Here is a 16,137-nt window from a genome sequence, read left to right as displayed (position 1 = left end):
TTAGAGGAATTATTCTAAGCAATTGATATTATTCAATTGAGTTGCTTTTATTTTTAAACGTTTTTGTTTGGATAGAGTTACAAATAATTTCATCATTATTATTGTTAAGTTACTTTTGTAAATTTTGAAATTTTCTGGTCAACTTTCAAAATTGAAAGATAAGGATAAATTTGCAGATTTCGGAAATTTTGAAGGGAATATATGTAGATTTTGAAATATTTAAGCAGTTAATTTGTAATTTTTTAAAAAATTTATTGGGGTCAATTTGAAAAAATATGAAGACCAAAATGCAAAATTTGAAAATCATAACTTTTAAGGGTCATTTGAAATTCTCTAAAATTAATTAACTTAGACGAAATACTTGATAAATATCATTTTGAAAATTCATTAAATCATCATCTAAACAATGAAATTTACATAAAAGAATTTGAATTTCATCAAAACATTATATTAAAATTACTCTAGTCTGAATTTTTTTAACATATGATATTAAAGCTTGTTAAAAAAAAAAATATGATATTAAAGTGAATTTTTTTCTCTACCTTTGAGGATAGGGAAACCAAGGTACTTATTAAGATATGTCCTACTCCTAGTGGTGGATATAGAGGTGATATGATATGGTTTGGTTGATCTTCACACGGGGGACACTTTCTGAATAAACTGTCCTAGACTTGGCAACGTTAGTCTTCAATCCTAAAGCCCGACTAAAGGCATACAAAAGATTAGAATGGATCTGAGTTGAGAACTTTTTTCATTGGTGAAGAGGATGATGTTGTTGTCAAACGAGAGGTGGGAAATATTGGCCAATTTTTTGCCATTTGAGTTGGAGAGCATATTACCAATACTAAATGCTTCATATATAGAGTTGGAGAGCTTTTCCATGGATATGATGACATTTTGGTACCGTTCCAGAGGATAAGGCAACACAATGCATGATGAACTTAATGGTTGGAGGCGGAAAACCAAAGTCAATGAGACAGTCCTTATGGAAGTCCCATTTGACATTATCAAATGTTTTCTACAAATCGAGTTTGAAAGCAACATCACCCTTCTTTTTCTTCTACTTCTGCATGCCCTGAACAATTTCCCGCAAAATAATTGCATTGTTAGAAGTACCATTACATGGCAGAAAACTGCTTTAGTAGAGACCAATAATGATCATCAAGGATGGGGCAAAGACGGTTAACAAGGACTTTGGTAATGATCTTGTAGATTGTGTTGCAAATGCTTATGGGTCTTAGCTCCAAAAAGGTGGTGGGAAGGTAAACTTTAGGGATGAAGGGTATAAGAGATTAAGAGATAGTTGGATCAAAGTAACCAGTGGTGAAAGCGTTATGGACACAAGACGAAAAATTTCATCATCCATTTTGTGTTAATATTGCTTGAAGAATATGCACCATAAGCCATCAGGAGCAGAAGCTTTGGAAGGATTCATGGAGTGAAGGGCATAGGTAACTTCTTCTTGGTAGCATGATTAGTAAGGTGAAAAAGGTTGGAAAGGTCAATGTGGGGTTGAGAGGTTATATGGAAGTAGCAAGTATAGGTGCAAGTAGCACTCTATAGACGGCGAAAGTGATTGAGTAGTTGGTAGGGCCACGAGACTTGTAGTGAATAGCAAAAAGATTTGTTTGAGTAACCAAATTCTTCCTGAGTCACCAACAACATGATTGGGTTGGTAACCAATTTGACTCCAGAAGGTGGACAATCTGGTGAAAGGAGCATGAGTTTCAATGATAGCGAGAAATGCAGGGTGATACTTTCTGACAACATCATTGACATGCCTTTTAGATGTATTATTATTTTACCCTCTAATATTCTAAGAGAGGGTATAGGTACCGTTGACAGCTTCCATAAACACGAAAAGAAAAGAAAAAAGGTAGAAAGATGAATCTTCTTCAAAGGTGCTTGGTATCCATAGGCCTTCAGAGCTAAATCTTTATACATCGACAATTTGATCAAATTTTTCCGTGTAAAATTCGTTGTTGTTGTCCATTATGTCGAAGCCATAATGAAGTTTCCACACTTGTGTTTCTCTTTCATGAATCTTTCCAAAGGGATCGAGAAAAATCTCTGGGAGGATATGATTGTCGTCCTCATGTTCAATAGGGACGAAGTTTTAATAGAGACGAAGTTTTAATAAGAATGGTCAAGGGATGCTAATAAATGTTCTAAAGACACATGTTAGGTTTTAATAAATGCTCTAAAGACATATGAAATAAGGAATTTTAATAATAAAAGCTCGTTTCTGCTTGTACAATAAAAAAATAAAAAAAAACTCATTTCCTCCGGTATTATTATATATCCAATAAATAAAAGAAAAAGATCACAAAAAAATAAAGAATAATCATAATTTTATGAAATGACTTTATTTAGTATTGATATATTTCTAATTATAATAATAAGAACATCAAAAGAAAGATAATAACTTGGATATGATAACACATATTAGATGATGCAATTAAAAAATTTCTTAAAATAACATTCAAACCTAAAAATAACATTTAATTTTGGAAGATATTTTTTTACACGTAATACTCGATAAAATAGATGAAGCATAAAAATGAGTCCGGACATGAGTTCAATCTCAAACGAATAAGTTAATATGGATTTAACAAATAACTACTAACATTTATTATATAAAAAAAAAATCAGCAAACAAAGCATAAAAAAATTCATTAAACAAATGAAAAGTAAAATAATTACCACTTTCAGTGAATTATAAACATATATGTCATATATAATAAAATGATTTTTTTTTAAATCTATTTCATAAAAAAATGGAGAATAGAAAATAGATGTAAATAAGATTGTATTTATTTTCATTAAATACGATTTTTTTTATGGAATCCTTATTTATTAATTTTGTTAGGTCTGTAGTAATTTATCCTAATACTAGAACGCCGACCCGTGCGCTGCACGGGTCTTATAAGAAGAACGATTTCATATATAATTGAATGATAACTAAATTTAATGTTGAAAACTATAAGTTCTTTGAAATTTTGTCAGCGCAAAATTACATACGACACTAAGATTTTTTTTTAGTTTCTTAAAACAACATATAATAGATCAATTCATATCAAACATTTCGAAATACTTCGTCGTAGACTACGTTAGACGTCTCATACGTATCTTTACCATCTTCATCAGTATCTTCAGCTCTTCATCCATATTTTAATCATTATTAGAAACTCAACCGTTAATTCAATAGTGACCTATATGTATATGTAGACGTGAGGTGTGTATTTACCACTTTGCAAAAAATAAATGAAAACAAACCCTATCATAAGAAAACTACTCCATTATCCATTGATTTCCACGTATATTAACATTCATTTCGAAATGTGTACATCAAATGTCTTTAACTAATAAGGAACTAACAATACAAGTCAAGTCAAGTTTTGCCACAATTACTTTCATTGATAGGCCTAAGTCACTGCAATAATAATTTGATTTGGGAAATAGATTTTGAAACAAAATCTGGTAAAGAATAATATTTTTCGAGACCTCACCTATAACTGTTTGATATACAACTCAGGTGCATGTTTCCTTCAGCCTCGCATTGCACGTGATAGTTTGATATATTCATTTACACCTCACAACGATTGATCTGCATAGTTTACCTCAGAGACAGTTTGCATGCTATGTTTTTCAACCATGAGTAAAGCTATGACTCTCAAATCTAATTACAATCACCAAAAGTCAATCACATAGCTATGCCTCTCCCAACACAAAACTGCCCCAGGAAAGCTCCCAACACAGACAGCAGCTGTCCAGACCAAAACAACAGCAGACATGCTGCGCAACAGACAGAAAACAACACCAACAGCTGCTGTTCCGTCATGACAGCAGCACCAAAAACGGTACTCGGACCACCCCACAACCGAAGCACTCTGAAACACCATAGGACAGCAGCAACATTACCTCAAAAGACACTCCCGAGGCACCAACTCCACTCATAAAACAAACACAACGGTACTTGCATTCTCGTCTACATATGAAAAAAAAATTAAGAATCAACTTGTAATAATAATTGTATTAGAAGCACTGATTTCTGGCTGATGGACTTTGAAATGAACTATAAATATGAGTGAAAATAAGACTTTAAGATTTGTTTTAGGGTAAGAATACAAATAAATATTTACAAAATAAAACTTTGAAATTTTTACATTATGTTGATCATAGAATTACTCTTATATTCCACTCCCTATAGTCACATAACTTGGTGCAGTGCATATACAAAATGAGATATTATATTTTCTAACATCTCTATCAATGAAGCAAACTAAGGAAATCAAAATAAATTACTACCAAAATCATAACATAAGCATAAATGTAGACTTTGTTCTATATATCTACATCAATACTAAATAAGACTTTTACAACCTGTCAAAATGGCCTGAAAATAAAATAAGGCAATCAAAATGTTTAAAATTTATGAGCATGTTAAGCAATTAAAGGTAAACGCAGTGCTTCATTTTAGCTAAGTGATGAATTGAAGCATATTCTTGAATGGTTCTGTGGACCTATTTTAAGAGACCAATTCAAGGTTTTTTTATTTTATTGACTGGAATGTGAATCTATAAAAGATAAGAGATCCACTCCAATGATCAAACCAATCATCCTACTATCATGTTTATCTTAAATCTCCATAATTGTTATTCAATCAAACATGATTGAAGAAATTTAAAGGAAAAAATATCACCAGGAAAGCATACTTTTCAACAAAGAAAAAATCAAATTTGATTTGTGATGAGGAAGACTCTAAGAAGATTAATCAGAAGAAACATGATTAAAGGCAACAATGGTCGGACTCACCAAGCAAATGATGGCCAAATGTGCAGCCAACTGATTTCCTTTATTAAAGTCAGTGTCAGATCACCAAGAAAGGGGATCTACAATCAGAAACCCTCCTAAGATACTTGATCCTTCAATGTGCATATTTAAAGAACAATTGTCATAGAGAAAGAGAAAAGAGCAAAACAGGAACTTGTAGCAAGAAACAATGAATGAGGGACAAAACATCATGCTCTAAAGCCTAGCCAACGATCAAGATGACCAAAATAGTCAGGGAGGATGAACTAATTACTATCGCCATCCAAACCAGAAGATAGAAATAAATAAAAAAGAGCTACAAAATATAAACCTGATTTTTTAGCAGCAACAACACAATGAAACAGAAAGGCATATGAAACATGGTGAGTAATTAAGTAGCAAAAAAACATTGTCTCACACAGTCACTAATCAAGATATGAAAAAAAAATGATATGAAGAAAAAGACCCCTAAATAAACTTGTTTTTTGTTATTTTAGAGATAACGTGATTTAATGTCGTTGAATCGTTACAAAGGAAAATAGCTAAAAATGTAAACATCATAGATTAGTATAACGTCGCAATGGAATTCTTAAGAAACACACTAATTATTTTCTTACTATATCCAGATTTTGGTTGTGCTACATCAAGGCAATAAGATAAACGCATTGGAAGTCATAACAAAATAAAATCTGAGGTAGAACCTTGTTACCTTGGCCATGTTTCAAATTGAAAGCAATATAACAATCAGCTGCCTGGATAGAGTAAACATATTGATCACTCATGTCAGATAGCCAAAAGGTTTGTTACGACTTACCTACCATATTTTAACTTTTTAAACACAGTAAAGAGGAAAGCACACATGATAAACTGTAAGTATGAGGTAGGGTATGCACCAGAACTAACTCAAGCATCAATTTTCAATGCACACACATATTCTAAACAAAAAAAATCATGAGAAGGAAATCTTACCCGGAACTCTAGTTACTTCTCCAACATATATACATAGTTGGCTCCGTAAATCATGAGTGCTAATGGAGCAGTCAATTCTTATATCTTTCGTTGACTCCTTTTAGCCATGCCCAATTCACTGAAAATCACATTGCAACAAATCAATGCCTTCTATTTTAAACAAAGCAACAATATCACAACTAAAATATAATCATCATTAACAAATTGATACCTAAATATCTGATAAAAAAGACTGATATAAATATTTTGCAGAAAGAAAAGTTAAACTCATCACCTGCCTGTATCCCCTTTACTTTACAAATTGATCCATACCAAATCCATGGTAGACATTTGTTTCTTTATTTCATTACTTAATAAATTGCACTCATTTCATTCCTTAATAACCTCAACTGAATTAATTGACACACATTCTTCTTCCAAACAATGCCATTCAGGGTGCATAGATGTTGAAAAACTCACAAACTAAGAATTTCAGCTCTGCAAACATACAAAACAGGCTTAAGTGCAGGAAATTATTAACTTAAAAAAAATCTTGTGTTCAATGTTACTTTGACCAGAATGACTGCTTAGGAAATACAATGTGTCAATCAAATTTGTTCAATTGGTCAACTATAGTGTTGTCTTCGGCTGTTATAATGGACCCAACCCATATGAATACATTACAGCCAAATATCAAATCAATAAGATACTTGTACTGTTATAAAAGATCTGAAATTGCTCAAAGTAACTTATGATGGATTACTCTTAAACTCTTTTAAAGCATCAACTCTAGTTAATTACAAAGCTTACTAATGAAAATAAGACCATTGAAAACATTAAAACACAAAATGATTCAAATACACAAAGAAACGAAACTGTTTTTACAAAGTCAACCCAAAAAATTTCTCAATCTAAGGATAAATGCTATTGATAGGATCTGAAAAGGAAAATAAAATAAAATTCAGCAAAAACAATAAAAATCAAAGAAAAGTAAACAATTCAATTGCTCTAAATTCAGCTACCATTAGAGAAGCAGATCTCAGCACTACCTCAATGGTGGAAACCCAATTGTCGCCGACAGTTTCTAAAAGTTGTATTGGTGTATTCAACAAAGTAAATAGTCTTTAACTATATCTCTTCAAAGCTTCTAATCATCTTCACACTATCCTCATGGAATTCATATCTTCATCACCGTAGAACCACTCGTCATCACCGTTGAGACATATGACAATACATTGTCATTGAAGCATATCAGTAGTGGTTGTCAAAATGAGAGTCGCAAAATATTTAGCTCAAAGTAGATAGGCAAAACCAACAAAATCATAAAACAGTGGATTCGCTGATAATCTAGTTCTTAACATAACCAAAGAATTAATTACCAAATATTCTCTCTTCAACAGTGGATTTCAAAACAGTTTTGAAAGACAAACTCAGTCAAAAAATTCAAGTAGTAAAAGAGGAATAAGGTGAAAAGAAAAATGTTGATATACAAATCTAAACATGCGCATCTATGAGTACCACATTAAAAAAGCTCACCCGTGTTCAGTTATTTTTGTCGGGAGCGAACCAAATATGACCTGCAAAAAACATAAACATTAATTTGATTAGCGAAAACATATATGAGGGAGTTCTGATCTAAGAAAAAAGACAATGAAGAAGTAAAGTACCTTAAATTAAAAGGGAAGTAAACAGAAACATGTACTTAATTGCCACTAAACCTTCACAGGAAAAATGAAAAATTAATTTGATTGGTAAAATCAAGTACGAAAATCTCAAAATTGACATACAAACCAAACCCCAACAAACACTTAACACTTACATCCCAAAATAAGATTACATCTGCAAATGAACCTTCAATGGTTGTCGCCGATGCGAACACACCGAAAGAGAAAAACGTAGAGGAAGATAAGAATTACAATGTTTTTCCAGCAATCTTGAGTGTTGACATCGACGTCGAATTCGATTATGCATCTCGTGACATGTATTCAGCGGTGGAGAGAAGCAACGTGAAGCGGAGTGCGGTTATCGTAACTTGTGGCGGTGGTAGGATTAGAGATTTAGAATTTCCGTTGCGGTAGTTTGTGGAAGGATGGTGAAGATGGCGCCGCAATCTCATGATTCTTGCAGATGACAACTCTCGTATTCTCTCTCCTCCGCCGTGAACATTAGCGGTTGGTAGTCTTCTAAGAACGATGGCCGGAAATAGAAGCAGTAAGGGAGACTGGATTGTTGTGAGAGATGAAGAAGAGAATAGATGAATTTGTGTGGAGAAGATTGTAGATATTCAGTATTGATTTTTGGGTAATAGCTGAGAGTAAATGAATGTGATGTACAGTGGCATTGGAAAGTGATGAATTTACAGCACAGGTCAAAGATTGCAGAGAAACTTTGAATATGCTAGGAGAACTCAAAAGCCACATTTATTCATTGGAAAGAGATCAGCATTAAGTGTAGATGATCAACGGTTGATTTTGAATGGTGCTTAAATGATGAGCATCCAATGGTTTAGAAAAGCGGAGGAAAAATATTAGGGTTATGGTTAGATAGGGGGGAAAATAGAAGAGATAAATATAAAATAGTTGTTTCGGAAAATAGAAAAGATAAATATGAAATAGTTGTTTCAGAAAACAGAAGAGATAAATATGAAATAGTTGTTTCGGAAAAATAGGGCTATAGATAAATATATAAATATATGAAATAGTTGTAGGTCCAATTTGTTTCGGAAGTAGAGATAAATATGAAATAGTTGTTTCGGAAAATAGAAGAGATAAATATGAAATAGTTGTTTCGGAAAATAAAAGAGATAAATATGAAATAGTTGTTTTGGAAAATAGAAGAGATAAATATGAAATATGATCAATGGCTAAAATTGAATGGTGCCTAAATGCGCAAGATCCAATGGCTTAGAAAAATGGAGGAAAAAATGGGGGGAAAAAATTAGGTTTAGGGTTAGCTTTACGGGTTAAGCTTTAGTAAATAAGATTTTTCCGCTATTAGGTTAGCAGCAATTTAACCTAACAAATTTCATCTAACAAAATGCATCGCACCAATTTCATTCCTATCCTCTTACCTTTTTTTTTTGACAAGTTGTTTTACACTTATCCTTATTTATTAATTTTGTCAAGTCTGCAGCAATTTAACCTAATATTTTCCCGCTCATTTGCTGTATTAGGTTAGCAATAATTTAACCTAACAAATTTCATCTAAAAATATGCATTGCACCAATTTCATTCCGATCATCTTGCCTTTTTTTTTGACAATATTTTGTACACTTATTTAATACTAAAAAAATGCATCGCACCAATTTCATGCCATTTTTTTTGACAATATTTTGTACACTTTTTTTTTTTTAAGGAATTATTTTGTACACTTATTTAATACTAAAAAAATGCATCGCACCAATTTCATTCCTATCCTGTTGCCTTTTTTTTTACAATATTTTATACATTTATTTAATACGTTTACAAACAGAATACCCTAATCCTTATTTATTGATTTTGTTAGGTCTGCAACAATCGTTTATGTGTCAATCCCTTTACAATAAACCCGTGTGTAGCACGGGTCAAAAATCTAGTGAATACATACAATTGTTGATGATTTTGTATTCGCAAAAAAGAAAAAATGGTATACATCACATCGCGCATTAAATAAGATTAAGTAACATTAGAACAAGTGAAAATAGCTTGAAATTGAATTTTTAACGATAATAATAGATAACATAAAAATAATGTATCATTAAGATAAAATTTGAAAGAGAGAGAGAGTTACCTGAGCTTGTTTCTTCAACTAACTGAGTCTGGAATGTAACACCCACAACGTGGCTTTCGATATCCCGCCAGTTGGATACGAAAGGTTCCCGCCAGTTGGAACGGGCACTATCCGTAAGGATGACCCCACGTTAATAAGAAGAACCGAATCACATCGGAATGAGAGGGATCAGGAGGCCGTGTAGGTATGAGACTACATGGTTGAAAGAAGGCTTATAAGAATTGTTAGGTACTACCCATATCAACAAGATGCATCTTCTTTTCGGTAGCCCATTCCATAAGAACTCCACAGTTAAGCGTGCTTGGCTTGGAGTAGTACTAGGATGGGTGACCTACCGGGAAGTTTCCCGGTAAGCATGTGAGTATGTGAGTGAGGACAAAGCATGTTGAAAAGACTCGTGTTGGTTTGTGGGGTTAGTCGGCAATCCTGAAAGTAGTCTGGGATGTTACAAATGGTATCAGAGCAGACCTCTCCCAGTACGGTGTGGTTAGGGGACGAACTAGGCGGAAGTTGGTGGGCGTGTAACACCCACAACGTGGCTTTCGATATCCCGCCAGTTGGATACGAAAGGTTCCCGCCAGTTGGAACGAGCACTATCCGTAAGGATGACCCCACGTTAATAAGTTAATAAGAGGAACCGAATCACATCGGAATGAGAGGGATCCGGAGGCTGTGTAGGTATGGGACTACATGGTTGAAGGAAGGCTTATAAGAATTGTTAGGTACTAGCCATATCAACAAGATGCATCTTCTTTTCGGTAGCCCATTCCATAAGAACTCCACAGTTAAGCGTGCTTGGCTTGGAGTAGTACTAGGATGGGTGACCTACCGGGAAGTTTCCCTGTAAGCATGTGAGTGACGACAAAGCATGCTGAAAAGACTCGTGTTGGTTTGTGGGTTTAGTCGGCAATCCTGAAAGTAGTCTGCGATGTTACATGGAATCACAGAAAAGAGAGAATGAAATGAATACTGAGAGAGAGTAAATGAATGATGAAGATGAAGAGAGAAACATCAAAATGAATAACTCCACTTTTTGTATCAATCAAATATAGCACAACTGCGTCTCGTCAACGGAACAAAAATCCAACACCTACTACCATTAATTTATGTGACATTTGTTTATTGTTAATCACCTATCACCACTTGCCCGTTGTTCACATGTATCAAGACCATGACATATAAGTTTAATAAAAAAATAACTAAGTATACTTTAAATGCAGACAATCCTATATTTGTTTATTGTTACCGATTTTTTTGGTGACTGAGGTTCGAACCCCATCCTTATATATATTATGTATTGTCCCTATCAACTGAGCTAAGCTCACAAGGACTATTTATTGTTTCCTTCCATCATTATGATGTTTTATTATTTATTTACTGTTAATCATCTACCATTTGCAAATAGCTCTAAAAAATATTATAAATAATTATTTATACGTTAGATGAACACCACCAAAAAATTAACACGGTTCTTTTTTTTTTTTTTGTTCAAGATTAACACGGTTCTTAATTATTATATAAAAAAATTAACATAGCCTTTATAAATGAATTGAAGAGTATATTTTTAAAATTGTGAAGTGTCTATGAAAATAGTCATTTACTTCCTCCGTCCCTATTTATTTGAATAGTTACAAAAAGTTTTGTCTTTAAATATAAGAACCCGTGCGTTGCACGGGCTTGATTATAATGTTTTTTTTGAATATATTGGATATAACAAATTTTATTGGTCAGTTGAACTTTTTTTATTTAAAAAGAACGATTGTCAAAATATTTTTAAAAAATTTTCACACATCAAGTGAATATACTCCCTCCGTCCTAATTTAACTGAGCTAGTTTAGTTTTTCACACAGATTAAGAAAAATGTATAAATGAAAGAGAGAGAAAAATGGTTTTGAGTGTCTTTGATAAGTATTGGTGCATTCTTCTTTATCATAAATATAAAGTAGAATATATTGAATTGGGAGTGGTAAAAGTAGTATTAATTAGAGTTATAATTGGAAAAAAGGTAATTAATGTTGTATTGAAAACTGAAATGGGTCAAGATTCCTGGGACAATATTTTTTTACAAATGGCTCAGTTATTATGGGACGGAGAGAGTATAATATAGATAATGTGTTACCCATATGTGTTAGAAATCAGTAGAATTATTATAGTAAAAACTTCATTTATTCTCTCTTTTCTCTGGTTTAGTTTATATCTTACTTCTCTCCTTGATTTTAATATATTTTAAATTTTAGAAAAAATTGTCGATATTCAATTATAATTTGATATTCTCAAATTTTTATTCTAACTTGAGTCAAATAAATGATTTTATTTAAAAATTCAAATGAAATAACACAATTTATAAAAAGATCAAATGTTTTCATATGTATCATTGCATGGGTTTTAGTAAAAATATTACTCCTTCCACTTTTTTTTAAGTGTCGTTTGATTTTTGATTATAAAATAAACATAAAAGTTTGTAATTTATAATAAAAATAAGGAGTTTTATAGAGTTGACATATAAGTAATACAATTTTATGTCTAAAAAAGAAAAGCATTAGAGTTTTATAAAGATGACACATAATTAAGAAGAGGGTTTAGTTACGAATTAGAGAAATTCATATATGAATGAACTCAAGAATAACATGTGAATAAAATGTCTATCCTTGAATAATTAGAGAATTTGAAAGATTAGTACTTAATATATAAATTTTGTTACCTACAATAATAATTTCATAAAGAAATTAAATTCTATAAATAAGATGACTAACATGTTAAAAAATTAAAGAACAAAATAGAAGAACAACTCTGATGAAAAAAACAAAAGACTTCATGAGTGTTGAAAAAATAAGAAAGAGTGGAAGTCATAAGACCCATCAATTTTATTGGCGAGATAGTGTGGAAAAAAATAGAAATTTATTGGATAGAGAGATATTGTATGAGAGAAAAGAAGAAGCATCAAATTTGTAGAGAGAGAGCAAAAAAAAAATGAAGAAATTTATTAGTGAATTAAAATTAGAGTATATAATTCGAAAAAAACAGTATTTGGTAGGTGAAAAAAACAGTATGCGGGTAGTGGAAAGACATGTAAGAATGATGACATGAGAGGTCAATAAAAAAAAAAATTAGTACAAATTAGTTGGCGGTTACATTATAAAGAAATCAATAAATATATAGATATGTTATAGTATGTAGTAAGTAGATGAAAATAAAAGTTGACAATTATAAGAAGTGTGATAAGGTTTTTTTTAGAGGTGATCCAAGATGAAGAATGACTCAAATTTAGTTTACAAATAATGTTTTTATAGCTTAAACATTGGTATAGTTGAAGCCTACAAATGACTCAAGTTTGCTTTAGATATAGAAGAAGATAGATAGTTAATGGTTTAGAAAGCTAGATTTAAAAATATAGAGATCGTAGTTAATGGTTTTAATTTATTTTGGTTGAATCATTTTTCTTAAGAAATTGTATTTCCTAAGCAAACTACTTCTTTTTAGGATCCTAAGCAAACTACTACAACGTGTAACTTGGATAATTTCCTTTGCCCTTCTCTATATCATATTTTAGGGGCATTATTCTCTATATCTCTCAACTTTGTCTTTCCAATGGTCTGTAGATTTTCATTCCTAGTTGAATGAACAGAAATATAAAGGGTGAGAATAAACAGAGTTAAGGATTGTGTCAAAAACCACTAATTTGTGACTACCACATGAGTCAAAGAGAAATGAAGAGTGAGGGATCAATTGGACACTCTCCGGTGAGAGAAAACCCATAGGATATACACAATTCCACAGTTTAGTCTTCTAATTCTTGCTGAAATCATTAAGAAAATTGGTATTATAGAAAAAAAATCTCTAAATCATATACATTTTTCTTCTTGAATGGAGAAAGTAAACTAAAATAATGCGTGCGTCAAAATTCAAAGGCCACAATTTCAATTAAATGAATTTTATAACTATGATTGACTATCTCTTCAGTTGTGTCTGAACCATACATTGAAAGTTTTGAGTTGTGGACTTTAAATCATATCCACATAGCACTATAATCAATTTGTTTATTATTTGGCATTTTTTCATGGAAGTTTTTGAGACGTTTACATCATCGTTACATTTACTTGAATTTTTTAATTAGAAAACTATTTGGAAGTTACTAATTAATTATTATAAAGTAAAGATAAAAGTTTATAATTTATAATAAAAATAAGGAGTTTTATAAAATTGGAATGTAAGTAATGGAGTTTTATCTCTAAAAAAGATTAGCTGCATAAATTGAACTGTTCATTAAAATAAATATTTTTCAATGGCATGTATGATCGACTCATTTGGCAATCACATTGCATTTTTTATTCTTGTAAAAAAAAACATTGCATTTTTTATTTTCCTACCCAGTTAATAATTCTATGACAAAAATCCATTCAAAAAAAAACTCTGACAAAAATATATCGCTAAATTGCCTAAGGGGTTCAAATCACTTACAACTTGAATTAATTCATTGTTGATGTTAGGATTCCCTTTCTTTTTATTTGACCAAAGGATTCCCTTTCTATCACATCACATATTAGGAAAAAGAATATACATTAATATACATTAAGTATAAAGAGTAACCCATGAGATGGCCTGCCCGTGATAAAGTTAAACATCAGTTTAATTTTTTTTAAACAATAAAAAATTCAAGTTAAACATAAGTTTCATAAAATTGTTACACATAAATTGTTAAACACAAAATTAGTGCAGTAAAATATGGTATATAAAATCACATATGATAGGATGAATGTGCATTGATCAAGTGCTGGTAATCTCATGATTAAGAGATTCTCGAAGTCCCAATTTTATCGATTAAGAAAGAGATCCAAACCTGAAAATTAAAAGCTTAAAAATTATTATTGTTCAAATTATACGTATGGTATAAATAAAACTGGAGATGAAAAAAAAAAAATCATGCGACCGTCTTACATTGTTGCTTAAGATGCATGCATGATGAAGTTGCTAGCTTTTCCTTATTCTGGTTTTGCCAGAGAAATCTCCAAGAATAATTCAATATTCCTAATTGCCAAATACATCCTTTTACTCGCCTGGTTACAACATAGAGAGAGTAAACTCAAAAAATATATTGCTAATTGCCAAATACACCACACCAACCGAAACTTAGAATCAAGAACCACCGCGTTTCCTCTTGGAGAAGGTACAATATATACTATGAAATAAAGGGGTGATTTAAATGTTATGTTATTTTGATTGCAAAGAATTATGTACGTTAGAATTCATAGAGTCTAGCAATTAAATTAGCCATTTCAATTAAAAGAGTTATAAAGGGGTGATTTAAATGTTATGTTATGAATGATTAAAATATGAGGCAATGGTTTGAGGGAGAGACACATAAGCAAAGTAGGAGAATGCTTAAGATTAAAAATGGGGTATTGGTGAGCTGACACATAAGCAAATTGCACCTTAGAATACATGTATATAGAGATAGAGATAGAGATTATATACAAATTTTTTTTTTTGAAGAGACTAAAATGGAATATATTAACACAACAATGGCCTTCCTAGCACTAGGTGTGCTTAGGAAGAAACACCAAAGTCCAAAAGTATTACAACAATATTTACAAGGTAAAGCTATCACCCAAAAACAACAAAAGAAACAACAAAGATTAGCCTATTCCTAATAACGTGAACGGACTAAGCCACCACCCATGATAGTTACAAGGAAGAGTAGCATACTTCACCTTCAACCACTTATAAGATAGCAATTTAATCCTGTCCACCACCTGAATAATAGAACTATATTTTGCATTAAAAATTCCGTTGTTCCTTTCCTTCCAAATTTCCCACACAGTCGCGCACCAAATAACCTGTAAAATAGACTGACGCGAGCGAGAAACACCACCTAAGGACCTGAATTGAGTAAAGTGCATAGATACCTCCTGACCAAGTGCCGAAGTAATACCAAGCCATTGAAGAATTACATTCCAAACCGAAGCAAAGAAAGTACAATGAAAAAATAAATGGGTCGATGTTTCAATAAGACCACAATCACCGATACAACTTTGAGCATCAAAATCTACAACATTGCGCCGAAAAAGATTACTCCTTGTAGAAAGCCGATCACGAAACAAGCGCCACACAAAGAGCATTACCTTCAAAGGGATGTCTTTATGCCAGATAGGATCTGCCACCGCATCACCAACAAAATCTTGATTCATAAGAACAGAATATGCACTACGAACTAAATAGGTAGAAGAAGAATCCGCCTTCCACCTCCACATATCCTTTTTGTTAACCTGCAGAGAGACATTTTGAAGTAAAAGCCAAAGATCCCCTAACAGCTCCTCCTCCCATGCAAACAACCTACGTCTCCACCTCCATGCCTCACCGTCTTCCTCCCAACCTAAAGCTCTTATGGCTGCTACCGTCTCCCCTTTTAGCAAGGACAAGTCAAACAACCTACGAAATCTATCCCGTAAAGGCAACTCACCCTCCCACACATCCGTCCAAAACCGCGTATCAATACCATCACCTAATGTACGACTAACATTACTAACAAACCAACCCTCCGAACGTAAAACCGAAATTTTCCGCCACCAATCTGACCCCTCACGTCCCCACTACACAAATGGCCGTCCTCTA

At 32.2% G+C, this 16,137-nt stretch overlaps 1 long non-coding RNA gene across 6 annotated transcripts; it reads right to left on the bottom strand.

Annotated features, from left to right (window-relative positions):
• Window positions 1–3,283: 3,283 nt before the first annotated feature.
• Window positions 3,284–9,543, bottom strand: LOC146935975 (uncharacterized). 6 transcript variants are annotated; one of them, XR_015030413.1, is made up of 8 exons: window positions 9,529–9,543; window positions 7,428–7,478; window positions 6,810–7,337; window positions 6,056–6,258; window positions 5,782–5,899; window positions 5,522–5,564; window positions 4,816–4,925; window positions 3,284–3,988 (listed from the first exon to the last, which is right to left on the bottom strand). It is a non-coding gene; the product is annotated as an uncharacterized LOC146935975 (long non-coding RNA). The 6 variants fall into 6 exon arrangements; XR_015030410.1 differs by lacking the exon at window positions 9,529–9,543 and adding an exon at window positions 7,580–8,154; XR_015030414.1 differs by lacking the exon at window positions 9,529–9,543 and adding an exon at window positions 7,580–8,154 and having other exon boundaries at window positions 4,816–4,892.
• Between the last annotated feature and the right edge of the window lie 6,594 nt (window positions 9,544–16,137).

Source organism: Medicago sativa, chromosome 3 (assembly GCF_051527215.1).
Source record: "Medicago sativa cultivar Bolivia chromosome 3, Bolivia_mono, whole genome shotgun sequence".
NCBI lineage: Eukaryota > Viridiplantae > Streptophyta > Magnoliopsida > Fabales > Fabaceae > Medicago > Medicago sativa.
The sequence above is the reverse complement of the archived record's forward strand: the minus strand, read 5'-3'. Positions and strand labels throughout refer to the sequence as shown.